The sequence below is a fragment of the Protopterus annectens genome, chromosome 2.part1, assembly GCF_019279795.1.
Source record: "Protopterus annectens isolate FY-2018-M chromosome 2.part1, PAN1.0, whole genome shotgun sequence".
Taxonomy (NCBI): domain Eukaryota; kingdom Metazoa; phylum Chordata; order Ceratodontiformes; family Protopteridae; genus Protopterus; species Protopterus annectens.
In genome coordinates, this window is record NC_056729.1 from 320,076,774 (window position 1) to 320,103,292 (window position 26,519).

The following is a 26,519-nucleotide window of genomic DNA, read 5'->3' on the forward strand; positions in this document are numbered from 1 at the left end:
TCTTGATGAAATGAACATGAAGTGTCAGAGCAAGATAGTAGGATGCACAGTATTTACCTGACAAAGAAATGAAGGCATCAAAGTTGAAACCAATGTTCTACAATATTTATTAATTCCTGAAATGTTGCATGTTACCTGTTAACCATAAATTAACAACACCTTAAAGAAAAAAATGTTTATAGCAAAGGACGCAAAAGACAAAATCCCAATTAGCTACCCTAACAGATTAGCACCCTAAAAAACTCATCCTGCATCTTAATTATTCTTACAAAACTAGATTACAATATTTTTTTGTGCTGAATTTTAATTCGTATGAGCTTACTTAACACAGTGGACACTCCAGGCCACAAACCAGGGGCCACAACAACATCCAGCCAACAGCTGCGGCACATCATACAGAACTTCAACTGCTGTGATAAGTTCTGTAAAGGTACCACTATGTGCCATTCTAGTGCCCCCAAAGGCACACAAGTACCATTCTTCTTAGGGCCAAAAGTATTCAAAGCCTTCACTAATCAGTCATCAAGAACTGTATAACTTTCTAGGTACGTATCCATATGAAATGTTGGGACCTGCTACAGCGAGTCCAAAATGTGGAGAATGAATGTCCGAAAGAATGGACTTACATATACCAAGTCCAAGAAGTAATTTCTCAGCATATACTCCTTTCTCCTAGGTATCACAATCTTGGAGTTGGTACATATAAGTTTGGGGGCTGTGAGGGGCTTGCCCCTCCTGCAAAAAGAAGTTTTAAGGAGAAGAGTGATTTTCAAGATTCACTCTTCTTTGGGTTTTCAGTCCCTGGAAGGGGGCTGCGAAAGCGCCTCACTGTCTTCAGCAGTAAGAAGCCCAGCAGGACTGGCCAACGGCAAGTGGGCATTGTCTGTGGCCCTAAGCCTGGAACATTTTTTTAATCCATTTTTTGCTCACGGAATCGATTGCTGGATGCCAACAGCCTGATGACTCAATAATGTGTCTAGCTAGAATCTCAGCCCTATGCTAAGGGTCCTGGTATTAAACTGGACACAAATATGACAGTTTGGAATGTCGTGTTCCAAGCCCATGGAAGTCACACACAAGGTATGGAAGTCCTGGCATTGAATCTGTTTGCCACAACAGACACAATTATTAATTTTCTCTGATATTAGTCAAAAGATACATAAAATGTTCCCGAATGGGGTATTTAGCTTTTTGGACTTTTCTTTCTCTGGTGTGGACCAACTGACACACTGACTGGCACTCTGCTTTGGGCTGTGATGGCAAGAAAGAAATGGGGTCTTGGCACCAGCTGACTCCCCTTATAGCCAAGCATAGTGATGTCAGATAGGGCATCCGCTGGCACCTGGGGAAGGGAAAATTATCTCTGGTAGTCGGGCCAGCCAAGGGCTCTTCCACAGTGAGAAATCCCACAAGTTATGACTGCAACAGTGAAACACAATGAACATGTATCATTCTTCTTAGGTCAAAAAGTATTCAAAGCCTTCACTAATCCGCGATCAAGAAATGTATTATTTTTAGGTAACCATTTCAGATATTGGGACCCACAGCATGCGTGAATGGGCGTTCCTTCATTGAAGGTTGTGCGTTAGGCCCGGCACACCAGCATGTAAAAATCTACTGCCAATCATTAGCGGACCGGAGTTCCGCTGTGGCGACCCCTAACCGGGAAAAGCCAAAAGACACAACAACAAGTGAGCCCAAAAAGAATGAATGGCTGAAAGAATGGACTTACATATACCAAGTCCGAGATTACATTTTTCAGAATACATCCATTTCTCCTAGGTATGGCAATCTCGGAATTGGTATATATAAGTTTGGGGGGGGGGGTCGGGGGCTTGTCCTCCCCCCACCAAAAGTAGTTTGAAGGAAAATACTGATTTTCAAGATTCACTTTTCTCTGGGTTTTCAGTCTTTTTTTCCCCCAGCTTTTTGGCACAGCATTTTGAGTGCCGACATTTCAATAAGGAGCTGTACTTTATGCCTCATTTTTCTTCTCCCTATCGAATAATAGTCGTCTCAGTTACCAATCACTACTTTTTTTTCCTCACTGTCCTTTCAGCCTTACAGCCATAGCAGCAATAACAGCCAGAAGTAGAAGGGCCTTCACCCTGGTGGGTTGGCAGGAATTTGACTTAACTAATGTCTTCTTTTAATCAGACATTAGGCACATTGCTGAGGAAAGGCCTACAATTTAGTGCCTGGTTCCTCTTCCTACGTACCTAGTTCAGCTATAGCCCTATGTGCTTCTTGGTAAGAAACAGGTGCTCTCCTGACGGCAGACTATTTCTGTTAATGTCCACCCTTTCCTCCAAAAGGTGGCACTCAAAAGTGATATTGCGCTGCAATCCTCCTCCCAAGATATGAGAAAGCAACTCAGTAAATTAAACCCATCCCTTCTGAGTTTCTCCTTCGGAAATGGTCTCACTATTCTAATCTAATCCTCTTCACCAGTGAAGCAGAAAGGGCTTTACCACTGGGCACCATGGATGCAGACATTCAAAAAATGCAACATTACATGTATTGCAAAGGTTCAATGACATTCTAAAATGTATAAAATCTAGTGGACATTCTTTGATTCCTTATGAGTTTATCAAAGAATCTGATCAGATTCCTCAAGTAGTAGGTATTGTAACAAAACCAAACCAAGAATACTTCCTTGGAAAAAACAAACAAAAAAGAAAGCTTCCTTGGAATTACTCTACATGCAAGAAATGCCAGTTCAATTTACAAAGAGCAAATATACAGACCAGCATTTGAGAAGAAGATGAAGAAAAATGAGCAGAGAATAACACAAACAAAACAATGAAAATGACAGCTTGTGAATCAAACACAGATTTAACAATGTAGCAGCTTCCACCCACCCAGAAAAATACCTATGTTATATCTGCCCCATATGCTCTTGAATGCATCACTTTTTGAAGCTGCAATCCTTTTAGAAAGGCTGACTCAATCATTTGCCTCTGTTTTTGTGACAAGTTGCTGTATTCCCACGGAGCCTTCCTCTTTGTATTTTAAATTCTGTCCTCCTGTTAGCCAGTTCCACTGATGTAGAAGTTCTGACTCAGAATTTACCACCAGTAACCTATTTATGTTAACAGATGAAGTCTAGATGTTCAAAAAGCTAGGGGAAAAGGGGGGGTTCCTGGAACTAAGGGTGAAAATAAGCCCTTCTGAGGAATGTGTATAAAGTGACCTGGTGCCTATAGTACAAACTTCATCTACAGACATTCCCTGGAAGTGGGAACAAAAGCAGAAACTGACATAGTGGATTGTCCCATCAACGTTTTCCTACATTTGAAGCAACAAAGACACAGGTAGTTAGTCAACCATTTCAAAACAAATTTAGGAAGACTTGCAACATTCTGTTCAACTAGTAAATGGGATTAAGTTCTGAGAATCTTTATGGATGGGTCTTCTTTGTGAAAGCAGTAACATGTATGTCCATTAACATATTAATTACTCCCTTACTGGAGAATTCTTAAATGTGAAAATGAGATAATGACCAGGTAAACATGACATGGGTACCTGCTTAGGGAGATTACAAGCTACGGTTCTAAAAGGCATCTACTTTTGTGCAAACAAGGAAGTGATGCCACTGAAGCTTGAATTTTCTTTCATTATCCCGGTGAATATAATAATAAAACCAAGGAAAAAATTAAAGGACTAAAGCTAGATTCAAAGTTTGGTAAGGTTAAAAATCGCTACCATGAAGTTAAGGTAACATTTCCTTCAAGAGATGATGAAGCTGAGCAAAAAAACAGGGAAATATCAATGACTTGCTCTAAAAGCAGAACGTCTTTAGCACATCCCACAGAATGTCCCTCACAGAAAAATACACAAGGCTAAATCTATAATTTGGCTCATGTAGCCTAGCATTGAGGCTACTGAAACCAAAGATTGAATTCAATGATCTCTGGAAGGGTCAAACAACAGAATAATTGTACTTCATTCTGTCCTGAACTGTACATTTTGCAAGCAGTTTGTGAGTTGTTTCAATAATTTCCATTATCATGAAAGAAGTGCTCCCCAAATAAAGCATTTCCTTTTTTATGGATAAGCTGTAGGCCCTACACAAATACTTCCATTAAATGCATGTGCATGTGGAAAAAAGAAGTTTAGAATAGCGTCTGCCTCCTATCCAGAGCAAGTTTAAGTCTTGGGTATTTATATCCAAACTAGGTCTGTCAGGGTGTTGAAGGAAAACAGAAACCAAGGCCAGCTTCTATATTTAGGGTGAACACTATCTAGTCCAATGTTTATTTCTCCCAATGGTGACAAAAATGAGGATTAGAAGGGAGAAAAGGGAGAATGCATACAGCCTTTTCTGACTTCAGCTCCTGAAGAGACATTACTGGCCTTCCTGATCACTTGAATATCAGGTGGGATCTCAACTTTCATCCTAAAAAGAACAGCCTATGGAGAATATCTATATACCATTCTCTCCTGTCTCAAGGACAATTCTGAAGAAGAGAGAGAATCCCACACTGTGCTTGCTTCTTGACATGGAAGTGAGAGATGCTATGATATTCCTTTGTCTGCTGATGGACCTAACCCCTTTGAGTAGGTTTCTGAGAACTAACAGTGGACTGCCAAATTTAATTTCCCAGATAATAGCACTCAGATGTTCCCTTAAAATGGCTAGGAACGCCAACATGGTGAAGATGCAAATCTTCATGTGGCCACAATGACCACAAACTCCATACAGTTATATTACTGAAATGAGTACTGTACTCAATCAGTAATGCGTCCATTTCTTCTGGCCCTTGCCCCATAGACCACTGTCCTTAAATCACCAGCTCTACTGCCCATCTACTTCTGTTACGGTGCTATCAATTTCAGTAGAGAGATATCCTTGCTCTTTCTACCTTTAACTCTTTATCCCATAAACCTAAGGTCAAAGACATGGGTTTATATGTTCATACTAAGAAATCAGTCAGCAGACTTTTACAAGCCTAGCCAATAGCAGAGGTCAAAATCAAACCCTGTACCTTGTATCTTGGAGGTAAAGACCTTAAGTATTACTATGAAAACCCTTCTGGCCCAAGCAGATGCCAGGTGCAAGAACTCTACCAGTATTCTCTGTCCCACTACATTGTCTAGGCCATCCCTTCTGCTGCTTATACTGCCTGTACTCCACACAAGGAAAGGGAACAGCACTCATGATTCCATGATCCAGATGGGTCTTCCTGTCCTTCATAATCTGAATGTTTCTGTGAAATATCTGCTCTAAGCACTGTAAAATATAAAATGACTAACAGCTACTTGAGTGAGCACTTGTATGGTTGTCACACACATGGTCAATTAACTTTCTACTGTACTTATTTCTTTATTTAAACATTTGCTAAATGGGAAAGTGGACTGATACTTGCAGACCTTGACTGAGCCCTGATATGACCTACAAATGTAAATACGAAAGTATTACAAATGAACATTTAGTATTAACTAAACAATCACTATGTCTTTGGGCTGTGGGAAGAAATGGAAGCACCTGGAAGAAATCCAGAAGGATAAACAGCTGCTTGTAATGCACCATGTCTGTATATATGGAAGCAGTGAAAATCAGCAAATGTAAGAGTTAACCTTTCACCTGTACTCTGCCAAAGTAGAGACATATAAGCATGGGATGGAACTCCAATTTATTTGCTTGTGTACTCTTAGCTGGTAAATAGCCAAAAGTGGTAAGCAAAGGGCTGTGCCTACCACCAACTTAAAAGGAAGTCAAAACTGAAACGATGTGCCAGGGGGAATAGGTTTGAAACAGTTGGAGGCAGGGGTGTACTGTCTCCTGGCTGTAAAATGCAGGGGATGGGGTTGTGCAAATGATACAACGTGCTCTTTTCCAAAATACTCTTGAGGAATGCTGTGACTGCAGAGGTTATTTAAAGCAGTTAATGCTATCAGAGGCTGGATACCTCAGAGAAAAGCAGGCAAAATAATCATAGTAGGTAAACTGTTTAAAAAATATTTTGTGTTGCCATGTTACTTGTTGGCCATTTCATGTATAACCTACTGCAATGACTGCATACTAAAAAAGTTTCCTTCAAACAAAATGTTGCAGTTAGTCCATTAGCAAGGTAGGTTTCTACAAGCCTCTAAGATCCTGACTGGAATACTCAGAGGGTCCCAAGCCTTAAACCACTAAATTTTAAGGTGTAATTGCAAAATCTTCATGTGTAGTCTTGCAGGTGGAATTGCACAGAATGCTGATGCCACAAAAGAAACACAATACAGCAGTTCAAGACTGCCAAGAGATGGCTGCTTGAGAATGTTTCTAAACACAGGTGCTGAGGAGGGAAATTATGGGATAAGGGAACAAAGGGTTTACTCCTGCAGAGAATACAGATTTGATGTAATAAGAAATCATCTTTACAATGAAAATAGTTAAGATTTTGTTAGACTAACAATACAATACAGCATCAAGTCCTTCCCATTTTGTACATGGCGTAGGGATGCCAAATATACGGTGATCATCACATAGAGCAAATGTTCACAAAGCTGGCTGGCTAGCCCTGTCAGTGTTGATCTTCTGTACCACACACATGCAATAAAACTGACTTATCCAAAAGGCACAAGATATAATGACTGACCTGGATTACATGTTTGTTTGCTCTCCCCAGATCTTTTCTGGTGGCTTCTCTAGCTTCATCCACCTAGCCAACTCATTCCAGTAGAAAGGGAACTGGGTATTCAAAGGCAAGACAAAAGCCTTATAATAGATTCATAGGTAGATAATAGGCTATCTGCCCGAGGGCATTTATAAGCCTAGCCAGAGTGTGTCGGCTTTCGCCACCCCATTGATTAATTAACTGATCCTCTGTCAAGCAGAGCCAATGAAGTGATCCTAGGGGTGTATTTTCTGTTACCCATCCACTCGTCAAGGTTTCTCTTGAAGAGTGTTAGTGAGGGGCTCTGCCTAATGTAGTATGGAATTCTGTTCCAAAGCATGGGGAGTCTCTGTGACAGGAATCTATCTCTCCAGCATGTTCATTTACTGTTGTGGCAAGGTTTAGCTTACTAGAGCACGTGACTCACAGTGACTTGGATTTCTTTAGGTGGTGCATGTCCATCAATTCTGAGTTGGGCATGGCTTTGTAAGTCAGGCAGAGATCACCTCTGAGTAAGCAATATGCCACTGAGTACACCAGGAGTTTTTTCAGTCGGGCTGCATAGAACATATACTTGAGGCCAGCAATCCTCTTAATGAGGTATTTTTGTGGTCTCTCCAGCTGTTGGAAGTGTTTTGTAAGGTACATCCCAAATGGGGCATTGTATTCTATGATGGGTCTGATGAGTGACGAGGAGAGGGGCACTATAACCTCTTTATTTCTAGATGCAAACCCTTTAGTAATTAGATGGGCCACATAGAAGGATGTTGTAACTGCTTTGGCAATATGATTGTCAAAGGAGAGATAACTATCGACCTGGGTCCCCAGATCTCTTATTACCTCATCTGTATTAAGGGGGCTGACACATATGTGGTAATTTGTGGGTGTTTTGTTTTTCCCACATGGGATGACTATGCATTTTTTGGCATTTATTTTGAGGCCATGACTTTGACACCAGGTGTCCGTCTCAGTAAGGCCCTTTTGGAGGATGTCCGTGTCAGCTGGAGAGTCAATTATGGCTCCCAGTTTGGTTAGCCATAGTCCTCCTGTGTATGCATGTACTTCTGAGAAGTATATGCCAATCAGTAGGAGTCCCAGGACCGAGCCTTGCAGGACACCACTTGTGACTGATTTAGAGTCGGACCTGGAGCCCGCTATTCTTACCGTGTGAGTTCTGTCTGTAAGCCAGCTGGCAACTCATCTTGTGACGTAGGGGTTTATGTTCAGGCTGGTGAGTTTTTATGTAATACCCAAGTGGGGAATGGTGTTGAAAGCCTTGACGAGGTCACAGTAGGCTGTGTGAACAACCTTTCCCTCATCTAAGTAGTCATTCCTGCCCAGGAACCTTATAAGACTGCCATTCCCTGGCGATAGTTGAGTGGTCGGACAAGGCTAACTAGCTTGCGCTGGGAGGGTAGCCTACCCTCTTTCAGTGGCAGCACCTCCTTCAGTGTCTGAATCCATAATCATCACCTCCTGTGGGGAAAGATACCTACACATGTTATAATACCTTCAGCTACTTAGTGCGAATGCATCAGTAGTGGTACAAGCTCACTCATCGCGTAACTTCACTAGGTGAACACCTAGTACTCCTGCCAAGTGTCACTCATAGCAAGCCACAGACATCTCTATCCTCACAGGATGGGTGAGCCAGTAGCAGCTATTTACTCCCAGCCTCCACAACCAGCCCTACAATCACCCGAGTCACTAAGTGAAGTAAGGGCACCCACAATGCGGTCAGCTCTTTATCCCTTCATCCATGGATGAGATTCAGATTTGTTTGACTGATTCCAGAAGGGCAGAGTTTTCAGAACCCCCTCACCACGTACTGTATTGCTCTTTTCCTGCATGAATGTGAGCTCTTTTGTTCTGTGTTCTAATTTTCTTCAGCATACATTTTGCTGTGACTGTGATACATCAGATTGAAAAACACAACCGATAACAGTTCAAGAACCATTGTGTTAACATAGATAGATACATCTAGACAGACATGTACAGATTCATTTATGCAATAGCCAACTAGGTATTCTGAAAAGAAATCTCATCTCTAACAGAAGTTAAAAGTTAATAAAATAAAGCATCAGTAAATATATCTTTTTTACTTACATTCGAGCCCACCTCATTACACAAATATTTTTAAAAAGTGTACACAGTACAACCGGCATATGCTTAATACACCCTTCTGAAGGTGCACAAAAGAAAAAAAATGTCCAGGATACAAATCAAAATACTTAAAAGTGCATACCAAGGTAAAATGTCTAAGCTCCCTAGCAATATGGTACCAAGTGCACACCATCACTTACAAAACCATTCAAAATGTCCCCAAGCGAAGTATAGTGGTTAAGTATTGCACAGCAGAATAAGGCATATCAAAATCACATGCAGTGTGCATCTGTACTGTTGTAAAAACAATAAAATACAACCCTGCTCTAACAAGAACCAGTACTTGAGTGTGGATTGCACATAAACATAATGGCATGCTTGTCAGCATAGCTTTCACAACTAGCACATCCACTAATGTCTTTAAATGCACATAGAACCTTATCACATTTCCCCCAGTCAAGATGTAATTCAAATAAGTGCTGGTATGCATAATGAAACAGAAACTTTCTTGAATATCACGCTCGTATGCAATTAATCATGGTCTTTCTCTGCTGCTGTGTCTTGCATGCATCTCAGTTGTTAATAGCAGCCATATCACCAGTGACATCTAACATGGCCACTACAGCAAATGACAGACAGGCAAGGCACACAGCAGGAGCATAATGTATGCCATTAGGTATTTTAATAAACTTTAAAATGTGTCTACAATACACATAAACTACACCTCACACAGTACACAGTAATGTGTGCATCTCCATGCTGTAAAGTTATATGACACCCAGTTCATACCGAATCTCCTCTCAGGCACATTTTGAAATGCAAGCATGTAAGTTTATGTCCACAAATGCATGAACACATATTTCTGCTTGTGTGTATACACATGTGTCAGTGTCTGTTTGTGATACTAAATACATTAACGTGTGTGTGTGTGTGTGTGTGTGTGTGTTAATGTCAGTTTGTGTTATCTTTCCACTCCCATTATCCTCAAAACATTTCTGCCTGGGGCAGTGGCCAAGATGGTGAGCAGTTAACAGCTTTGGTTTTTAGCTTTGCTTTCATTTTAGCATCTTTGACAGGGTTTTACTAAAAAAATCAAATAGAACATTTCAAATCTTGATGGATTTATAGTTGAACATTAACTGAAAGATTTTACAACAAAAATATAACAAGTTTGAAACTATTTTAATTACTTTTCCTATCAAGAAAACTAGAAAGAACTAATTTGTACTGTTTGTTCTGGTCAAAAAGCTCAATGTACTTTAGAGACATGACCGAGCACCTGTTTGCAATTAATAAGAATTCTACCTGGACATTCTAAGTATTCTGGCATGCATAGTCTGCTTGGATTTGTTAAAATACAGCAAGGTAGCCATTTAGGGATGGTAGCGATGTGCCGTGTAGATGGACGATGGTTAATGCTACAGCGAGTTTGCTTTTCAACTGTATCTTTCTGCGGCAAGGCTGTGCTGCGGGCTTATAGTTTTGGTGTGTAGCTTGCAGGGAAATGTCTCATGGCCTAAACACCGGAACCCCAAAAAACACATTTACTAACTAAAGATGTAAATAAACTTTCATGAAAGAATTATTTGGTTTTAGCAGGGTCTGGCTTTCGAGCTAAAAGAAGTGGCACCTCATTTTATGGAAGACCTTGCCCGTAATGGCTAAATAAAAAGATACCTATGTTGATAAAAATGGTATGTTAAGCACTGTTATAACTGAGTGGCACAGAAAACCATATACATTGGTGAACTCTTATTGGATTTCAGGGGTTGGAGCTAAAGATACAAAAAAGTACTTAGACAGTATAGGCTATTACATGAAAGCTGAAGTCATAATGGCGGGTGATGTTAATTGTATTTTATCAGACAAAGATTCCACTGCAGAGAGAAAACTGAGAATCACATCCTCAGCCAAACACTTCAGGAATTTTGTAAACCTAATGAATTTAAAGGATATATATGAGCTAAAGAAAACAAACTCACTTCAGTTTACCCATTACTTATATAGATATGGAACACAAACAAATATTGATAACATTTTTGCCTCAAACAATCCATTATCACATATCAGAAAAGTTTCAATGGTTTCATGTCCCTTATCTGAAAAAAAATGCTACAATCTTTAGAATTATTTTAAAAACTGACAATTTAATACATCACAGGAGATTACCAGCATACATTATTAAAATAAAAGGATTCAAGGATTGGTATGTTAAAAGAGATCAAAATTTCCTAGAAATAATCATGAATGGTGAAGTATCTGCCATTGTCCTGTGGGATTCACTAAAGGCTTACTTAAATGGAAGAGTTACAAGCTGGTATATTAGTAAACCAAGAGAATGGGAAAAATAATTGAATACACTACAGGTCAAAATAGATGCACTAAAGTTAAATCTAAAACCAAATGGCATTATCAGTTTGTCTGAACTTAAAAATTTAAATACAAAAAATGTTGAAACTAATAAATCGTAAAGTTTCAGTAAACCTGGAAAAAACTAAACTTCAGGCAAAGAAAATGAATAAACTAAATCTTAACAAAGAAATTATAACACATATAAATAAAAAAAGAATAGATATTTAAGTCATTCTTGAGGTCTTTAAAATATTTTATGAAAATATAAATACAGTAGAATCTCGTTATAAAGGACTTTGTTATAACAGAGTCTCTGTTATAATGGAGAAGGTCTGCAGGCCACGGATGCACACTCACATAAATGTGAAGAAAAGAAGTCAGATATGACAAACTCTCATATAAGGGAATTTCACTTATACCGGACTGTTGATAGGGTTGTCTTATTTGGTTATAGTGGACTACGCATGGGCATCATTTACACATGTGTGCTGTTCTGTGTGAAATGGAAGAGAATTCAGCTAGTTCAAAGAGGTGTTCAATAACTCTAGAGTTAAAACGTGAAATTGTTGTGTTAACAGAAAATAAAAAAAACACAGACTGACATCGGATGAGAGTATGGTCTTAAGTCAACAATTAGTGATATTTGGATTAATCGTGGGAAATACAAATCCTCTGGGCTGTTTGCTGAGAGTAACAAGAAAATGTGAAAGTCTACACAAGATGACATTGAAGATGCTCTTTTCCTTCAGTTAAACCAAGCACGTTCAGTCGGTGCACGTGTGCCTGGTGCAACATTAAAAGAGAAAGCAGCTAGTTTTCCCCATGAACTTGGTCATGACAACTTTAACTGCAGTAATGGTTGGTTGGATCAGTTTAAGAAACACTGAACTGTTATCTTCTGCATTCTGAGTGGAGAATCAGGGTCTATACTGCAAGAATTGACCAAGGACTGGCTGCAAAATAAACTACCACAGCTGCTAGACCAATATGATGAACTTAACAGCTTCATTGTAGATGAAAAGGTTTGTTCTTTAAGCTGCTGCCAGACTGCACAATGACATTCAAAGGAGACACTTGCCATGGTGGCAAGAGAAGTAAAGTGTGTCTTACTTTATTGTTTGCTGTGAATATGGATGGAGCTGAAAAGCTGCTGCAGTTAGCCATCAGTAAGTCTGCCAACCCACAATGTTTCAATGGTGTGAAGTTAATGACAGTGCAGTACAGAAGCAACCACAAAGCATGGATAACTGGCAGCCTGTTCAGAGTGTGGCTGATAGGACTGGACAGAAAATTTGTCATGGAAAAACGGCATGTACTGATGATCATTAATAGCTGTAGTGCACATGATCCAGCTGTTGCCCAATAGCTTAAAGTAATACAGCTGGAGTTTCTGCCACCCAAATGTATCAGCCAGATTCAACCATGGCACAGCAATAATCCAGAACTTTAAAGTTCTGAACAGAAAGTGACTTTTAGGGAAATTTATCATGGCCATCGAAAACAGAGATCTGGCCAGTTTTTGCAGTTGTACTCCAGAGTCTGCATTGGGCACGTTCAGTTTAGGAGAATGAAATAACAGCTACTACAGTCAGCAATTGTTTTAAGAAGGTGGGGTTTGTCAAGAACACTCAGATCACAAATGATCATCCGGAACCATCTAGCTCTACAGCTGTCCCTGACTGTGGCAACATTTTTGAAAGACTGACAGAACTGCACTTCCTGGATCAGAATATGTTGTTGGAAGAATTTCTTGTAGTTGATAAGCAGGTCCAGAGAGAGTCTGGATTAACTGATCAGGACATTGTAGAAGTCTGCAGGTGCCGACTGTGCACAAAGGGATGATAAATCAATTGATGACGAGGTTCTAGTGGCACGTCCACCATCAACCTATGAAGTAAACATGGCACTGACAATGTTGCAATGTTACATTGAACATAACGCCAGTGACACAGCCGAGTTAGATGTCCTGATGACTTGCACTGGCAAATTAGATGCATACATGGATAAAATGGCAGAAAGAAATACAGTGCAGAAACTGACCGATTAGTTTGCTCATCAATAATACATTAAAGTATATATGTGTAAAAACAGTATAGCTTGATAACACCTAGTAAGTAATTTCAGTGTAAGGTGGAATAAAGTAACAAGTGCAAGAGTTTCTGCTGACTGAGTGATTACTTTGTTTATCAGTAATACATTAAGACTGAGTGACAGCTTATCAGTAATGTATTACAGTACTGTACGTGTAAAAATATTCTACAGTAGCATCAACTTATGACATCCACAGTTTTTGGACCCCTCCTCCTTTCCCCATGTCCAAACTGGGCCTACCCAACTCCCCTCTGTGTGGACATCACAAATGGACGCTCCCATTGATCTACTATACATGCTAGGGTCCAAAGCCATCGCAAGGAGCCCTGTAGGTATATCCTTATGTGTGGTAAGACCACCTCTGGATATAGCGGACGTTGGATATAATGGACTACTTTGCCAGGTCCCTTGAAGTCCATTATAGTGGGATTGTACTGTAATAATACAAATAATCTAGATAATGATGATACAGTTGAAACTTTTTTAAGGGAAAAATATAAATAAGAGAATAACAAGTGAACAAATGAAAGACCATTCACTTTAACAGAAATAAAAGATCAAATAAAAAAGTTAAAAAGTAATAAGGTACTGGGCTTAGATGGTCTTACACCAGAACTATATAAAATACTACCGAATGATGCAATTAAAATACTAGATAAGGTCTATAGAGAAATAAAAACAACTACTGAAGTCCCCCCATCATGGAAATACTTCCTTATATCACCTACAGTAAAACATGATAAGGATCCTACAAAATGTTCATCATACAGACCCATTTCACTTTTAAATGTGGACTATAAGATGTTCATGTCCATTTTAGCTAACAGAATTAATCTACTTATACCTACACTAATTAATAATGATCAAACTGGGTTTATTTTAAACAGACAAGTACAGGATAATATAATAAGAATACGTGCATTAATATACTATGCAAATATTGTATCTTTTGGCTTTTCCCGGTTAGGGTTCACCACAGCAGAACTCCGGTCCGCTAATGATTGGCAGTAGATTTTTACGTACAGAGTTGCCAGCCCTGACGCACAACCTTCAACGAAGATACGCCCATTCACGCATGTCTCCACACAGAAGACGCATTAGCTGAGAATCGAACAGGACAATGTCTTACTATGAGGTGACAACGCTACCGCAGCACCACCACCGCAGTAATACACTATGCAAATAAAAAATAAAAAATAACTTTCTATCATTAGTCTTGATTTAGATAAAACTTTTGACTCAGTTAATTGGTCGTATCTGTTTAAAACACTTAAAATGTATATATTCTCACCTGAGCTAAATGCATTAATTTCTAAGTTATACAATAACTCTTGTGCTTATGTTAAAATAGGTTATTTTCTTTCTGGTAATGTCTTTCGGCTTTTCCCGTTCAGGGGTCGCCACAGAGGAACTCCGGTCCACTAATGATTGGCAGTGGATTTTTACAGTGCCAAGTTGCCAGCCCGATGCCCAACCTTCAAAGAAGGCACACCCATTCACACACGCACCTTCCTGCATGTCTTTAACGTCACTCGACCACGGGGAGGACATGTTCTTTCTAATTCCTTTAAATTACAAAAAGGCACAAAACAAGGCTGTCCATTATCATCTGTACTTTTTTCATTAGCTATGGAACCCTTTGCTAATAGCATCAGATCCAAAAAGAATATTAATGGTATCAAAATAAAAGATTTTAAACTAAGGATTCAGCTCTTTGCTGATGATATTTTACTAATAATAGGAAATATAGAAAATTCATTAGAACATATAATTAGTTCAATGAGTCAACTTGAAGAAATCTCAAACTTGTAATCATAATAAAACAAGTAAATTATTCAGTAATAAAAAATTCATACAAAAAATATTCTAACTTCAACTGGAATAGCAATCAAATAAAATACCTTGGTATAACCATTATGCCTAATAGTAAAGAAATGATACAAATAAACTTTCAACAGGTTGTTGATAATTTTTAAACACCTTTATTGAATTATCACTTGTGACACAAGCAAATTTACATTTGTATAAAAGTAATCAAACTGTATTAAAAAGTTAATGTTTAGAAACACTATACTTCACATATATTGCTATATATCATATAACCTAAGAACATTATATAAATTATTCAATTCCTGTCCTTTTTTAAACAAGAAACATTTTTATTAAACCATCATTTACAATACAGCAATCATACACTTATACAAATAAAAACAAACCACACCAGCACAATCCTAGTTGCAAGCATTTTACATCACAAGCCATACTGACACACAGCCAGTTGCAAATATTATACATCACTTATAATCTACCCAATCATTTTCAGTCAAACATTACATAGCTCATAGGTTCATAGAGTCATAGGTAGGTACTAAGCTATCTGCCCAAAGGCATTGATAAGCCTAGCCAGAATGTGTTGGCTTTTGACGCCCCTTAGATTAGTTCCCTGTGCCTCTGTCCAGCAGAGCCACTGAAGTGATCCCCGGGGTAAACTTTCTGTTTCCCATCCAGGCGTCAAGGTTTCTCTTGAAGAGTGTTAGTGAAGAGCTCTGCCTAATGTAGATTGGAAACTTGTTCCAAAGCATGGGAAGTCTCTGGGACAGGAATCTATCCCTCCAGCACATCCTATTTATTGTTGTGGTAAAGTTTAGATCCCTACACATGCGGCTCGAGGGGATATGGTTTTCTTTAGGTGGAGCATGTCCATCAATTCTGGGTTGGACATGGCCTTGTATGTCAGGTAGAGATCACCTCTGAGTAGGTGGCATGCAACCAAGTACAGCTGGAGTTTCTTCAGTAAAGCTGCATAGGGCATCTGTTTGAGGCCAGTGATCCTCTTGATGAGGTACTTCTGTGGCCTTTCCAGCTGTTGCAGGTGTCTTGGAAGGCACATCCCAAATGGGGCATTGTACTCTATGATGGGTCTGATGATTGATGAGTAGAGGGGCACAATGACCTCTACTGATTTGGATGCAAACCCGTTTATGATTAGGTGGGCCACATAGAAGAATTTTCGAACCACTTTGGCAATGTGATTATCAAAGGAGATTACTATCTACTTGGGTCCCCAGATTCCTTATTACGTCTTCCGTATTTAGGGGACTACCACCTATGTGGTAGTTTGTGGGTACTTTGTTTTTTCCAAAGGGGATGACTATGCACTTTTTGGCATTTAGCTTGAGGCCATGATTTTGACACCAGGTATCCGTCTCAGTGAGACCCTTTTGGAGAATGTCTGTGTCAGCCGGAGAGTCTATTATAGCCCCTAGTTTGCAGTCGTCTGTGAACTTGGTCAGCCACAGTTCTCCTGTGCTTGCCTGTACCTCTGAGAAGTATATGCCGAACATGTGGGGTCCTAGGACTGAGCCCTGGGAAACATCACTTTAGAGTCGGACCTAGCTCCTGCAACTCTCACCATATGGGTTCTGTCCTTGAGCCAGTTGGCAACCCATCTTGTGACATAGGGGTTTATGTTCAGGCTGGTGAGCTTGTCTATAATACCAAAATGGGGAATGGTGTCAAAGGCCTTTGCAAGGTCTAGGTAGGCTGTGTGTACCACCTTTCCCTTGTCTATAGCCTTGGTAACTGTCTCAAAGAAGTCCACCAGGTTTAGGAGGTATGATCTGCCCTTAAAAAGCCGAACTGGGTAGGGTCCAGTGTTTGGAGGTTCCCAATGTCTCTGTTAATGAGATCCATGATGATGCGCTCCATAGCCTTGCAGATCAAGCTAGTCAGACTTATAGGGCAACAGTTCCTGGGGTCTGTTGTGGCTCCACCTTTGTGGAGCGGAATAACCATTGTTGTGCGCCACTCTATGGGTACGTAGCCTGTGGAGAGGCTAAGTTTGAACAGTGTGTTTAGGTGAGGGGTTAGTTTGTCTTTGAGCTCATGTAGGACGCAGTCTGGGACACTGTCTGGTCCCACTGATGCTGTGTTTTTAGCTTTGGAGAGGGCTGAGTGTCTGTGATTACAGGGGCTCTACATTCTTCTGGTATGGTTATGGGCCCTTCTGGGGGTGGGAGGGGGGTGAGGTTTGCAATGAACCTGTCTGCCAGGATGTTGGTGATATCGGTCAGTTCAGTGTATTTTGTGGCATTCTGCACTAACTCCGAGCAGATCTGACCATTGCCACTTAGATTCTTGACATAGCTAAAGAATGCCTTGTGGTTATCTTTGGAGTCCTTGGCAATTTTTCTTTCGAAGCTCACCTTGGATGATTTTATGAGGGATCGTAGTTTTTTGCTGATACTGATCAGGGATGTCTTCCCTTCTTGGGATTTTACTCCTTTCTGTACTAGTTTCCTCCTTCTGTTGTATAGCTTGTTTATGGCAGGGTATCTTTGGAGTCCTTGGCAATTTTTCTTTCGAAGCTCACCTTGGATGACTTTATGAGGGATCGTAGTTTCTTGCAGATACTGATCAGGGATGTCTTCTCTTCTTGGGATTTTATTCCTTTCTGTACTAGTTTCCTCCTTCCATTGTATAGCTTGTTTATGGCAGGGGTCCACCAGACTGCTTTCCTTTTCTTGGAGGAGTGAGTCTTGGTTTTGCTTGGGATAGCATGACCCATGCATTCTTGTAAGTGCCCGTAGAATGCATTAGTAAAGGATTTTGCAGCTTGGATACCATTATCCTTTAGCATGGGGGAATTTGAAACTTTCCACCTCAGTCTTAAGTAACGTGAAGTTTGCTTTTGAAAAGATTTTCACAGTGGTTTCCTTGTCCGGGAGTGGGGGCGGAATGTGCATATCCAAAGTGATTTGTTTATGGTCAGATCTAACCAGCGAGGGGTTGACCTCCGGTGTGGAACACCGGTCGCCCATGTTGGTGATGACCAGGTCCAATATGTTGTCACCTCTGGTGGGAGTGTTGACCAGTTGATCCAGGGCGTTTGAGTTTATAAATTCTAGGAAATGTTGGGCAAGGGAGTTGGTACTTGAGTTCTCTCAGTTAATGTTTGGGTAATTGAAATCACCCAATATTAGGGTGTTTGGTAGGACCTTTATGTTTCCCAGTGTTTCCAGAAACACAGAATAGGGGTCCAGGGACATGGTGGGTGATCTGTAGCAAGATATAATTTGAATTGCAGTTTTGCCTGTTGTTAGTTGCACATGGATGACCTCTGAAGCATCGTGCTGTGCCACTAACCTGGAGGTCTGGGTATCCTTGATGAATATGGCTACGCCCCCACCTTTTGTATTTCGGTCTGGGTTCTGTGGCCGAAATGTATGGTATGAGTTGTAGCCTGGAAGTACTGGGGTGGTCTCTGCAGCCTTAAACCAGGTTTCTGTTACTGCACATATATAGATTTTTTCCATACTGAGGAGTGCCTCGAGTGCATGCATTTTGAGGTTTAGACTTCTGGCATTGAGTAGCATTACCCTCAGTTTAGCCTTGCCTAAAAAAGGCACTATGGGGGTGGAAACAGCCTTGGCCAGTATTCGAAAGCCTAAGTGTGGCAGGTGCAAGCCGTCTCTACCGAAGCAGCATGGCTTGTCGAGCATGTCATGCCAGGCGGACAGACACTGGATTCCCTTTGAATAACACCAGAAACTTAGCCAATTGTTGAAATTGATAATTTTTTTCTTTATACCGTGGTATCATTCTTGGTGAGGGCAGGATGCTACTTAGGGTCAGGGTCATACTGGCGTGGGCTATGTGATCAGAGAGCTTTTCCATGTCTCTTTTCATGTAGTCCATGGAGGTATGGCTAAGATCATTCACACCAACATGGACAATGACAGAGTCGTATTTGACTTGTTCTGGAGTGACCTGAGTGCTTGTGTTATGTAGTGGATCCTGGCACCCGATAGGCAGCTAACAGTAACTTTCTCCTTATTCAGCCTAGTGAGTGAGACGTCAGTGTGCCTGACTATAGAGTCACCTATTACTAGAATGTTAGGTATATTATTTTGCCTTAAGGGCTGTGATTGCGTGGCACACTGGTACTGGTTTTGTGAAGTATTTGTTTCATGGTTTGTGTTGGGGGGTGAAGGTTGCTTGGATGTCTGCTTTGGAGGTCTCTGTTGCTTTTGCTAATTTTTATTTAGAGCCTCTGAGTATGTTTTCCTGTATTTATGTGTGTTTTTTGCCGGTGCTGGCTTAATGGGTTTATGTGAGACTGGTGGTGTGATGCAAGTATTTCCCTTCTCCTCTTGACTGTCTGATCCACTCTTGGGTTGAAAGAGCTTAGCCTCCATTTTGGCTGTATAATTGCATCTGTCGCATCTATTAGTGTTTGGTGGTAGGAGGAGAGGGTTGTCTGTGTACATGAGGCAGTTGTAACATTGCCTCAAAATGCCCAGATTCACCAGTTGGACTGGAAAGTACACCTGAAACTGCCCTTTGGACATGCTTGGATAGGTACAGTGAACTGTTTTACTGACTGGCTGGTAATGTCAAATAGAGAGCCTTGTCCTTCTGTACAGTATAGGGGGGTCTAGTGCTAGGGTTTATAAGTGCTTGCTATGAGTTTTGAGCAAGTGCCGGGCTGAGAAATGAATGGCTTGAGTGCCTAATTTGAAAGTTTGTCTAGTTCCAAGGGAAAAATTTAAGAGGAGACTTTGTGAAGCCGGGAATAGTTATACCCTAGCTAACCAGCACTGCCCGGCACGCGAAACCAGGCAAATACGGTTTTTATAGCAAGGAAATGAAAAAGATAGAAATTAGCCCAAAATGGCCAATAAACTACTAATTTCTGGGCTACAACCACTCCTCCAGGGACAGATAGGCTGCTCAAGGCTCCCCTCTCTCACAGGTGAACAGAGAAACTGCCTTCTATCCAAGTAAAGTATGGGCAAACACAGAGATTTGTAACACAGCCCTGAATTCAGCACTAACCTGAAAACTGGACTATACTAGCTTAGAAAGGCGGGAAACAAATATATATATATATTTTTCAGAAAATAAAGCAGATACAATCAAAAAAACACTTTAAATTCACAGAAAAGGATACTTATTGTTATATATCTCAGATCAGAGTTGTAGTCAATGCCCCTAGTAATAAAGTAGGAAGAAACACAAATACAGTAAAAGCAGATGAATAAAGTGCAATTTTTTTTTTAGAAAACGAACAAACTGATTTAAACAAGTTACCCAATTAACCAGAAAAAAGCTCAAAACTGAGCCCTGTTCCAGCAGTCTTCAATCAGACAAGTTCTAACTGCACACTCCCGCTACTAGGGTGCAGGGGAACCTTCTCCAAAAAAAGATGGCCTGGATCAGTGCTCAAGTTATACAAATAAAGCTAGATTCAGCAGGCCTGAATCTGGTCTATGCTACAGCAACAAGGCGCACCAATTTCAGAAAGAAACAGTTCAAATAAGCAGGCATAATAAGCCTGTGACCAGAAATTCCCAGCTCAGAATGGCAGAATCTAGCCTCTCCTCCCACAAGAGTACAGACCACAAACCTTCTTAATGCAGAATAACTGGCCTGAAGTCCAAGTGCGTAAACCAGAACTAATACACTTTTAGAATAGCAGACACTGAGCCTTCAATCAGCAATTCCCAGCTTAGAAGGATGTAAGCTACCTGTCCTGCCACAACAGTACAGACCACAAACCTTCTTAATGTAAAACAACTGGTATGAAGCCCCCAAGTGCTTAAACCAGAATAACAGTTACAATTTAATCAGGCTACTACCAAGCAGTAATAAATGCAGCAGAATAAATAAAATTGAGTACTTTTAAAGAAGAGGCAAAAGCAAAATAAAGTAGGAGGAAACACAAATACAGTAAAAGCAGATGCATAAAGTGCATTTTGTTTGTTAGTAAAGTGCAAGAAGAGAGGAAGGAAGAACCTAAGTGGGTTGGCCTTCTCAAATCTTCTCTCCGTATTAAGTAGAGTGAACACTAGACTCAGAATATGATCTCACTGTACTTGGTTAAGTGAGCAAATGAGATGGACCCAGGAGGAGTGTTCAAATACAAACTTACAGGAGGGGCAGGCAATTCCAGAGCCACCAACACCAAGACAAGAACAGGGAAGATGGGTGGGCAACTAACTGCAGAGAGACACACAGCACACTATTCAATGAAACAATTAGGTAACAGAAAAAAATGAAATACAGTACTTTTAAAACTGCAAGTTTGCACTTAATAGAAGACTAAAATACAGTACTGCAAGTTTGCACTTAACTTCAGCTTCTAATGCAGGTGATTTTAGCCAAACAAGTCTCTCAGAAATTGAGCTTAAAATGAATTCGCAAACTTTGTGGCTAGCACTTAAAGTACAGAGGAAGCCCTCTAGGTTAACAGTTAAATATCAGATAACAACGAAGTGAGAAGACCACCACCCCCTCTTATATTAAGTCCTGTCTTCTTTTAAACTTCACTCCTCACCTGTAAATATTGCTCCCACAATTCCCACTTTTCATAAGTTTAGTCACAAACTGGAATTCTTCTTTACCATGGAAGAACAATTAATGCTTATTAAGATGGTAATGCTCCCTAAAATACTGTTTGTCTTACAATCTTTAGTACTACCTCCACCAAAAACATGATGAAGAAGATAAATAAATTTCTACTTAATTTTTTGCCATCCTGATAAACCAAGAGTTTCCTCTGATTGGCACAGAAAAGGTTGGAATAATGGTGGAACAGGATTCCCTGATATTCATTTGTACGCTACTTCAACAGTTGTAAAAGTTATATAGCACTGTGGACAAATTCATCTTATGAAACAAAATGGAAGCAAATATATCAAGAAATATTATTAGCAAATAATAAATATATCCTATCCAGTTATAAACAAATAGTTTTATCTGGTTATTAAAACATTTTTGCATAAATGGAATTATACCCTCTTCTCAAATTCCCTGTTTAAACATAATTTCCTCATTCCAAAGGTTCACAAATTCTAACCGCTGTATTAAAGACTTAATTATTTTATGTTTCCAATTGCATATACAAATGACTGCTAAGAAACTCATAACTTTCAACAAAATGTTAGTATTGAAACAAAGAAAGTAACTTCATTTACTGGCATCAATTCTTGAATGGTACTGATATACATACTGTTGAAAATTCAAGGTCCAAATACAATCAAGATTCTGAGAACTAGTTAATTTTACAAATATTTAGAGGCTTTGTAAACACAAAGAAAAATAAGATATTTAACCTAGTAACAGTGTTAAATTTATTAGTATGACAAAAATTGTTTGCATCAGTGAATTGCATACTATAAAGATGAGAAGTTCTAATATTACATATTCATATAAATCTTGGTTTAAACTTACAGACTTCCTTGAAAAATATTTACTGTTGATATGTATAATTTTACTGTATTGCTCAGTTGTGGACCTATGTAAACAGTTGTTTGTTTTATAATTGATTTGTTTACCTATTGTTTTAAAACTGAATAAAAAAAAAATAAACATTTCTGTCCACAAGACTAACTCCACCTCTCCAACCTCTTGCATTACCTCAGTCCCCCTAACCTTGCAATCAGTACTTCTAATGTATGTCCCAAAGAGGAATATAATGAGTCATTATAGTTTTAGCATGGCCCAAAGTTTGCCACATTGCATGCCATGCTGCTCCAAGGCTGGCGGTGCACATATCAGTAACTATCAGCAACCACTTGGTGTGCTATTGGAATGTATAGCTTACTAAACATGCTCAGTACGTTGTACATTCCTCCAACCTGCTTGGAGGTCACATACTATCATAAGCAAGACGCTGTGAAGAAATCTTGCGTATGACAACATTAAATTATCATAAATAATATGTCATATGTAATGCTTTGTCTACAATGGGCAAGTACCTAGCAGCAAACTATCACTGTTCACATTTTTAGCAATATTTTTTACTGTATATTTGTTAGCCAGGTAAGTCGACTAGACATAAATACCTATTTCAGAGACAACTTGGAAGCATTATCTGGTTTACTGACTTTATCAATGTTGAACAATATGCAAACTGAAACAGTATGGCATAAAGCTCATTAGCAGTTCATAACCTTTGTCTTCTGCAGCTTATCTGACAGATCAACCTCCAGTCAAAGGACAAGATAAATGGTCCTGAAAAATGTTATTTATTCATTTCCTTACTAATCGACCAGGCAATACATTTCCTGTGCAGCACAGTCTTTATTAAAGCAAACCAATACATAACTTTAGCTTAATCCAGCCAATGGATATTTAGAGAAGGACCACAGTTGTTGTTGTTGTGTCTTTCGGCTTATCCTGGTTAGGGGTCGCCACAGCGGAACTCCGGTCCGCTAATGTTTGGTAGTGGATTTTTACGTGCCGAGTTACCAGCCCTGACGCACAACCTTCAACCAAGGCACGCCCATTCATGCATGCCTCCACACAGAAGACGCTCTAGCTGAGAATCGAACGCGACAACGTCTTGCTGTGAGGCAACAACGCTACCGCAGTACCACTACCGCGGGTATAATCTGTTTTTATAATGACAGATTCACTCAATCATGGACACTAAGCATACATCTCAAAATGAAAATGGATATTAATAAAAGTCAGTCAGCAGCTACTATACATTCTTAGTGTAAGATGAACAACCTTCCCAAGCTGTAAACTTTACTGTTAGTCACTTTTTAAATTGTTTTGTCTTTACTGAGATTTTTCTGCTTTAAGTTGCTCTTACAAATCCAGCATCAACTATTTTAATTTCCAAGGGGCCTTAACAACGAGACTCAAGTCGTTGGAAAGAGTACTCTGTACTTGGAACAGCAAGGACCTGTAAGGGATTATTCTTCCCTAGAAATGTTTAGTTCTGAAAATGAATACAAGTATTAAATCATACAATATATTAATAAGCACCTACAATGACAGCACAGAAAGTTTATGTATTACACAAGCCTGATATTTCGCAGGGTCTCAGTGATTGTAAAAATGCCTCTCAATCATCTGGAATTTTGCAGAACATCCATATTTTTGCTTCTGTATTTTCCTTGAAAAATGTGTGGTTTTCTAGCATATCACTGGAGAATGATGTTACTAAATAATGGCAGACACGCGTTTCAGACTTCATATCCATCAGAAAACGCACACTAATGCAAAACCTGTTATTCTAGCTACTTTCTAAATTTACAAGAGCAATTTTTAAAATCTGCCTCTAATTTTGGGATATGGTCCCTTACTCTTGTGACTAAGAAGTTCAGAAAAATACTTGTAAAAGTTTCAACCAAACTGAAGAATGCTTGTAAACTATCAACCAAATTGTTCTATTTTAAAGACAGACAAGCTACTTTAAAGACGTATGTGTGAAAAACAGTTTACAAGCCATCTATAAGCAAGCAAAAGCACATAACAGCTTACAAACTGTCAAATTTATATACATATTTTTTTTAAGTTTCAGTGCCCTTCCAAAATTGACCCTTGAACATGTGTTCTATTTTCCCCACCTTTCTTGTAGCACTGTTGAGATAAACTTACCAAAATAGGAGATGAACAAATTATCTCTTTCCAAAAAAATCTATGTTTTTGGTAGCAGTCCCATTACAGGAAGTAACAGAATTTGTGTTAGCATGTATTTTCCTAAGGATATGAAGTCTGAAACTCAAATGTATGTCATTATTTAGTGACTTCAAACCTCAGTGATTTGCCAGAAAACCACACATTTTATGCGGAACAGTCCAAAAATATAAGGTAAAAATCTGGACATTCTGCAAAAATCTGGACAGCTGAGAGGCATGCCTGCAGGGGACAACTAATATATGTTAGAGTAAGAACTTTAGAAAAAAAAAAAGTAACATTTAGACATGAATCTATGGACATCCCCCATTGGTCCACTAAACAATGTGATTTATAAGTCCGACTTTAACACTAACCCCAGCAAACAGTGTACAAACATGGTGACTACAACAGACCTTATTTGTACACTTTAATGCAAATACTTACTAAAGCCAGATAAGCATACACAGTAATATTCCACCATGAAACAGACCAGGAATCAGTACCTCCAAGCAAAAATGTTTTATTAGCACAGCAGATTAATTCTCTTAGCGCCTTGGCTAAAAAAATAACCAAAGGCTATTTTTTTAGCCACGCCACTAAGAGAATTAATCTGGTGTGCTAATAAAGCATTTTTGCTTGGAGGTGCTGATTCCTGGTCTGTTTTGTGGCAGAATACTACTTTTCTTTTTTTCTGTGGTTTTAAAGCATACAGAGTAACTTCAACAGCAATTTTCCAATACAGCCTTTAATCTAACAGGCAAAGCAGGCTGTTAGCTTACTTCACAACCTAAACATACACTCTACTTACGTCACAAAAACACAACAGAAGTGCATCAGAAAATTACAACACAGATAAACTGAAGTAACAGAAAAGGGAAAGATGAGGAATAAATAATGCCAGCAAGCCAAATCAAACCAATTGCCTACTATTATGATGAGTGCCTAACATAATTCTGCTAAAAAGTTTTCAGTCACTCATGCCAACATTTCTCAAATGGTCTTCCTTTGATGGTGCAGGCCTGTTTCAGGACAGGCCAAAAGCAAGTCTAATACTGTTGTGTATTTAAAATGTTAACTGTCCAGTATTGTTAACAATAATCAATGATCATGTGTAACTGACTGCAAATCAATATTAAAAGAACATACTAAACCAAGCCTTGCTTATTTCAAGACAGTGCGTGGACACACATGCGCATGTGTATTTTTCTTTCCAAATATTCTGAAATGTCACACAAACAATGAAAAGTATGGGTCTTAGTAATTAACCTTTCTGGTACTTCATTGGTAACCATTCTTTTATGCCCGAGAACTCCATTTACTAAGATCCTCTATGTCCTTTTACACAGCCAGTTTTACGCACACTACTACCTTATGACTTTGTTTGGGTCTGCCTGATTTGATCACAAATTCCTTGCTACAGTTCAATCTGACTTTTTCCTCTCTGCTGCCAAAATTACACAGTCCAAGAATTATTAAACTAGTTTGGCATGTGTTTTTCACAATGAACCTATGCTGCACTGGTTCCAGTGTCTCCATAGCTTCTAAATATTCTATAAATCTTTCCTTCAGCAACAGTCTCATGATTTTCCTTACAGCTGAGGTCAAACTGACAAGATGCTAATTTTCAGCCTTTTTCCTGCTCCTATTTCTGTGAAAAGGAACCACATCTACCTTTTTTCCAGTTTGTATGAGCCTTATTCTCTTCCCATGATTTGTTAAAATCATTAATTAGTGTTGTTACTAGTTCCCCCTTCAGGTCCTAGGAAAACTAGGGTAAAATCTCATCAGGTTTTATTGCCATGCCCTCCTCTAATCTTTGGGGTTTCTTCATGACTTCTTTCATGAAAGGAGTGAGGTCAACATCCATATTCCCAGCCTTTCTAAAGAATGGCTATGATCCCCTTGTCCTCTGTAAATACTAAGCAGAAGTGTTCATTTAGCAGTCCTACTTTT

General features: G+C 39.4%; 1 protein-coding gene across 1 annotated transcript in view; it reads right to left on the bottom strand.

Moving 5' to 3' along the window:
- Positions 1-26,519, bottom strand: part of STIM2 (stromal interaction molecule 2) — a 1,889,444-nt gene that overhangs the window by 773,950 nt on the left and 1,088,975 nt on the right. The window lies entirely within an intron of this gene.